Here is a 7,511-nt window from a genome sequence, read left to right on the forward strand (position 1 = left end):
CATGATACAGACCCTCTGAAATCAAAGATGAGCCAATACATCAATCAATACGGTTTGTAATTGAAACTGTACTGAATTACCCTAACTCATACTTCAATAAATAATATTAATTTATAAATCAATTAAATCATACTACCATAATACTGTTGACCATGTTTGATCACGATAGTCAGTCGGTAAATTGGATGGCTCAATGTGCCAAAGAAAAGGGTGCAAAAACTAACAGTGCTTGTTTCAAATGGCCAACCCTGAAACTCTGCTCGACAGAGTTGAGAAAGCAGATTGTTACTAAAAAGAGGAAGAAGAATGATTCCGCAGTCGGCCTTTTTGTGTTCCCTGTTCAATCCAGGGTTACTGGGGCTAAGTATTCTTACCAGTGGATGGCATTGGCTCAGCAGAACAACTGGCATGTCTTGCTTGATGCAGGTTCTCTTGGTCCCAAGGACATGGACTCACGCGGGTTGTCGCTCTTCCGTCCAGATTTTATTATTACATCATTTTACCGGGTATTTGGCTCTGATCCAACTGGATTTGGATGCCTTCTGATCAAGAAATCTTTGATGGGAAAACTGCAAAACCAAAGCGGGTGCGCTGGTTCTGGAATGGTGAGGATTGTTCCAGTCTTCCCCCAATATCTATGTGACTCCATAGATGGTCTGGATGGGTTAGCAGGAATTGAAGACCAGGGTGATGATGGAAGTGATGAATTGACGCCTGAAACTAATACGGGTCCACAGTTGCCTGCTTTTTCTGGTGTGTTCAGTTCTTCTCAGGTGAGGGATGTTTTTGAGACTGATATGGATCAAGATAACAGCTCAGACAGGGATGGGGCAAGCACCATTTTTGAAGAAGGGGACAGCATCTCCTGGTCAGTTGAATGGAAGATTGGGCTCCCCTTTACCTCCTTCTTGGTTTACGGGCAGAAATAACCATAAGCAGCTCTCTCCAAAACCAGCTTCGAAGATATCTAGGAGCCCAATCTACGATGGTAGAGAAGTAAATTTTGGACGAAATGGAGATCACATATTGTCTTTTGATGCAGCTGTTTTGTCCGTAACCCAAGAATTGCACCATGTTAAAGAGCTCGTTGAAACTGCTCCATCTTCAGAGAGTAACAGGAAATGTGCAAATTTTGGGCATGATGGGTTCAGAGAAGAACTTGGTAATAGAATTAGGGCTTTTTCTCTACATAAAAATGCCCAATTGATCCAATTGAAGATTCTGTTTAAATCTGAAATAAACACAATAATATAGTTACTTTTCATCGACAAACATAACAAAACATAAACAATAGCTGAAATTTAAGAAAGCCCAACCTTTCAATTGATTCAAACAATTGAATGAACCATAACCATCTGGAATCAAACAATAACTAATCAATCGATCAAATTAAACACTTGGGCTATCTAATTGAATCAAAATACAATAAATTAACAATTTTTCAATACATATGATTGGGAAAAAAAGTAGAAATTGAATAGAGTAAGAATGGAGATAAGAATGGGAAAAAAATACATGTGATTTAAGAATGGAGATAAGACTTAAGAATGGAGATAAGATTTAAGAAATAGGTTTTTATCTACTTATCTATTTTGGGTTTTTATGTATTTTGGGCTACGAACAATTGAAATCGCCAAAAAAAAGGGGTATAATTCATTTTTTTAGGTAAAATCTGAAGTGTTAGTCTTAGAGAAAAAAGTGGGTTACGGTGAGCATTCTCAACTACTCAGTATTAATGGTCTTTGATGAAGTCTAGAGACCCGATTTTTTGTGACTAACTCACAAGTACAAATTTTAGGGAAAAATAACCCCACTATTTCAAAATTAGTAACCTTCAAAGAAAAAATAAATTGGCCCCGCCTTTTTATATTTTTTAAAATGCCAATTATACTCTTCTGTGAAAATAACTCTCAATAACAAATGGTTCCGATTTAAAATAAATATTTTCCGATTTGACCTTTTCTGTCATTTAACTATGTACAATGAGTGTTCATACCTTCTGCTGGTGTATGAACAATGATTGTTCATATCCAAATAGGTGAATGTACTTTATACAATATATTGATGTATGAACATTGAATGTTCAGGACTATGAACATTCAATTCAATGTTCATACCCAATCAATGCTTATACCCAAAGACTATGAAGATTGAATGTTCATACCCAAAGACCACTATGAATATTCAATGTTCATACCCAATCAATGTTTATACCCAAAGACTATGAAGATTGAATGTTCATACCCAAAGGACCAAGGACTATGAATATTGAATGTTCATATCCAATCAATGTTCATACCCAAAAGACTATGAACATTAAATGTTCATACCTAATCAATGTTTATACCCAAGGACTATAAACATTTAATTTTCATACCCAATCAATGTTCATACCCAAGGACTATGAATATTTAATGTTCATAATGAATGTTCATACCCAAAGGACTATGAACATTGAATGTTCATACCCAATCAATGTTCATATGCAAGGACTATGAACAATCAAAGTTCATACCTACCAATTGAAAAAAAATTAAAAGTAGTTATGAACAATGATTGTTCATATTTGATGTATGAACACTTTTGATGTATGAACAGTGATTTTTCATACTCCCAAATAGGTATGAACAATCCATATTCATAACTTGATCAATGTTCATACCTATTGGATTATTGTTCATAGCTCCAATAGGTATGAACACTCATTGTTCATAACTAATGTTTGTAATTGGGGTATGAACAATGAGTTTTCACACCTGCTTAAAGGTATGAACAATCAATACACCAGGTCGTTTCGTCTGGGTCGGGCCGTTAATTATTTCGCATCAAGGGTATATTTGACATTTCATCTACCCGATCTATTTTTTATTTCACATCAAGGGTATACTTGACCTTTCATCTACCCAGTCCTTGTGAGTTATGAAAAAAAAAATGTCCTTGAGAGTTACGTTTTCGGCAGTTTTGTCCTTGAGAGTCACTTCCTGAAAAATAAAATCGGCTTTGTATTTATTGGGGCGCAATTTTTTTTTGAATTTGGGGGTGTGGGTCGTGTGTACGGTTGAACTTAGAGCATATTTAGGAGCGATAAAAAAGAAACACCAAATTTTTTAACAGAGAGTGACTCTCAAGGACAAAAATGCCAAAAAAGTAACTCTCAAAGACACCTTTTTTTTTTGTAACCCACAAGGACGGGGTAGATTAAAGGTCAAGTATACATTTGACGCAAAATAAAAAACGGATCGGGTAGATAAAATGTCAAGTATACCCCTGACGCGAAATAATTAACGTCCCGGCCCAGATGAAACGACCCGGTGTATTTAGTATAAACAATCATTGTTCATACCTTTAAGCAGGTGTGAACACTCATTGTTCATACCCCTAATAACGAACATTAGCTATGAACAATGAGTGTTCATACCTATTGGAGCTATTAACAATGATCCAATAGGTATGAACATTTATCCAGTTATGAACATGGATTGTTCATACCTATTTGGGAGTATGAAAAACACTGTTCATACATCAAACATGAACAATCATTGTTCATGACTACTTTTAAATTTTTTTCAATTGGTAGGTATGAACATTGATTGGGTATGAACATTCAATCTTCATAGTAGTCATGAACAATGATTGTTCATGTTTGATGTATGAACAGTGATTTTTCATACTCCCAAATAGGTATGAACAATCCATGTTCATAACTGGATAACATTGATTGTTCATAGTCTTTGGGTATGAACATTGACTGGGTATGAACATTCGATGTTCATAGTCCTTGATTGGGTATGAACATTCAATGTTCATAGTAAACATTCGATGTTCATAGTCCTTGGGTATGAACATTCAATGTTCATAGTCCTTTGTATAGAGATTGTATAGAGATTTGAATGATGTGGTTCTTTATTGCCATTGTCAATTGGTATTAATTCATTTCATGAACTCCTAGTAAGATAATATGAGGGAATATTTGTTTATTAGTCTAGATGCTTTCATTTGTCATTTTGCCATAACATCTAAATTCTTCATCTATTTAGCTTACATGAGTAACAACTTTTGGTACTCGGCAGTGTTGATGCTCACCATATGCTCGTACGTCTGTAACATCAAATGTTCTACTTCAAATTCGTAGAAAAGCGTGGTCACAATGTATGCTCATGTACAACGCCCCAGGACTCACTACACCATAATAGGATATTTGCAACACGTACATTTTTTGCTTTGCAACGGTTATTTATCGTTAGCAAGTTGCCAACGTTAAATAAGCGTTGGCAATGTTGTAAAGCGTTGGTTTATTTGGGTGAATTTCAGAAATTAATTGCTAACGCTTAAAAATCGTTTGATAAGTGTTACAAATTAAAATTTCGCGAAAAGGGAAACAAAAAAAATCGCAGCTTTATTATTTCGGTCTAAGTATAAAATACAACTTTCTTTCTCTCTCTCGCCCTAAAATAGATCTCGCACTTCTCAAATTTTTACTTCTCTCTCTTCAAATCCTTTGCCTTCAAATTTGTTTATAACTAGAAAATCGATTTTTTAGGGTTTTATTTTCTACTTATTTTTCCAGATCTAGTTTCTTTCTTTGTAAAAAAGAGTGCAGATTTGAAAAGCAGAAAATGAGAGAAATAATTAGTATTCATATTGGTCAGGCCAGGTGTAACGCCCGTATTTAAAATACATATTAATTATTTATTTATTTATTTATTTAAAAATTTGCTTTGGATTGGATTTTTGTGATACGTGGGCACGGTTTTGGGCCCGAAGTTCGTGTTGGGCTTGGGTTTGAACCCAAGATATATAAAACACATTGTTCTAGAGAATATGGTTTTAAGATAATAAAAAATAATGAAAATGGAGCACTGACTAGAAACTTGTTTGCTCGGCGTTGGAGCCGACGGTTTGGACTAGGAGGAGGATTAAATTCGGGTTTTAATACAGGTGAGTAGTTAATTTTTCTACTTCACCATATATAGCAACAGTTTATTGTCCTATGTTTTCTTTCAATTCGTTACTGCTCATTATCTTTGGCGTCCTGTTGAACTGTTAAAACTAGGTAAGGTTAGTATACCATTTTGCGTAGTTATTAAAACCGTCGAAACTACAAAGAACATTAAAAGGCTACCACCAAAACTAACTTTGTATTGAACTCTTTTTAATGTTGTGCGTGGGTGGTTTTGTTTTAGGTTGTATGATGTCGGGGGAGTAAGGGATTGTAGGTTTGGCTATTGAGGTTTGATTGGGTGGCCTGTTGGAGTTCTGTTGGAGTTTGGACGAAGACGTTAATGGCGTCCTGTTTATGGTTGTTTGAACTCATTTTTATGTTGTTGTGGGTTGGTATTGTTGGAGGTTAGTGGGGGATGGAATACGGTGGTCGGGTTATGGATTGGAGTCTGTGGTGTGGTTGGGGGTCGGCAGTAGAGCTTGGTGGAAGCTCCCAAGACTTGTTAATGGTGACTTTCCCAAACACTGCAGTAAAATAGTTAGAACGATTTAGGTTGTGATTTTATGTGGATTGTTGATTTGATGATTTGGGTGGGATGTCGGAGCTTTGAAGGGTTGGTAATGGCCGTTAATGGCGGCGGTAAGATTTTTAGATCTAGTTTGATGGAGAATCGGGATTGAAGGATTTGGGATTTTTGTTTTATTAAAGTTAGTGGGTTTTTCGCAGGGATTAAAACCGCCTGGTTAAAAATGGGTGGTGTGTGGAGGAGTGGTGGCCGGATTTTGGTGGCTGGTGGAGCTGCTGGAGGAAGGAGATGACGACTTGGGCTTGGGCTTGGGTCGGTTTCTCTTGGGTTTGGGTTGTTTGGTTGGGCTGGTTTGTTTTGTTTTGATTGGGCCCAGTTATGTTTTAAATTGTTGGGCTTTAGTTCTAGTTGTTGGGCCAGACTAGTTTTATTAAGGTTGGACCAGTTCTATTTTATTTTGTTTGGGTCTTTTCCAATTAGTTTTCTTTGGGCCGGTTTCTAATTTTATGTGGGCTGGTCCTTATGACCCCAATTGGGTCAGGTTGAATAATAAGTTAGTTTAGACTTTTGGGGCCGGTTTTAAGGTTTGGGCTTGGCTAGTTGGGTCCGAACCATTACCTTAGCTATGACCTGAACTTTGCTCTTAGCCATGAACCATGGCTATGACCCTAAACCTGTCGAACATAGAAACGACAGTTTGACTTTGACAATGATAGTTTGACTTTGACCATGATGGGTTGATTTTGACTTTGACCATGATGTGTTGACTTTGACCATGATGCGTTGACTTTTGACTTTGACCATTGACCGTCGACTTTGACCATTGACCATTGCCTATTGAATGTTGACTTTTACTGTTGACCAATGACCGTTGACTTTGACCGTTGACTTTTTTTCCAATTTTTCTCCTATTTAAGAATATGGACAAATATAGTAATAAAATATTATCGAAAATTATATAACGTTGTTTGTCATTATCTAATTAAGATTTGACGTGAGTAGTGTGTAAAGTATATATATATATATATATATATATATATATATATATATATATATATATATATGGGCTTTGATTGTGGGAATGGATTGTTTTAATTGTCTTTGATTTTATGTTGTAAATTGTATAGACAAATCCAATGCTAAAATACTGTGGAAGCTTGTATAAATTTGGTTGTCAGTATCTAGAAAAGATTTGACGTTGATATTGTGACATTATATAATATGTTGGGATATATATATTAAACGCAATAGTTGTGGAGAAATAAATTAATAGACACTCCATTATTATATATGTGAGATGCTACTACGAGGTAGTATAGTATTGGTGAATATTTTCCCACGGGAGTGTGGCGTAGTGCAATAATATATTGGCACGTGAAAGAATGAAAATGGTTATGAGATATAATTAAGATATTTCTAAATATTGTGGCATAGTACAATAAGGTATTTGACCTGCACGTGATATAGTGGAATTATTATGAGTCATAGATGTATGACACCTGAATAAATTACGTAACGAAAATCCTAGAACCTGAATACCACAACTCATGTGATTTGCCCTGTGTGGGCGTATGTGATATGATTGGCCCTTCTGGCGTTTCAGTGAATCTGAATGGCCTTCAGGCGTAAGTAATATGATTGGCCCTTCTGGCGTTTCAGTGAATCTGAATGGCCTTCGGGCGTAAGTAATGTGATTGACCCTTCTGGCGTTTCAGTGAATCTAAATGGCCCTTCTGGTGTAGCCGAATAGTGGCTTGATTATTCCGTTCGCAAAATAGAACGAGACGGGCGATATTTTATGCCGAATAGTGGCAGTACTTACATAATGGCTTCCGTGTGAGGGTTACTTGGTGTGCGGCATCCCGCTCAGGGTAGTTACGCACGGAGTGGTACATTATGTAAGGGGAGGCATGTGGATGTACATGTTCGGCGTTGGGTAGCGATTGTGGATAGCCAGGGAAACTAGGTAAGACATAGATACGACGTGATTTTAGGGACACACAAAGAAAGCCTTAATTAATCTAATTATGGTAATATGTTGGT

Source organism: Coptis chinensis, chromosome 4, assembly GCF_015680905.1.
Source record: "Coptis chinensis isolate HL-2020 chromosome 4, ASM1568090v1, whole genome shotgun sequence".
Classification (NCBI taxonomy): Eukaryota; Viridiplantae; Streptophyta; class Magnoliopsida; order Ranunculales; family Ranunculaceae; genus Coptis; species Coptis chinensis.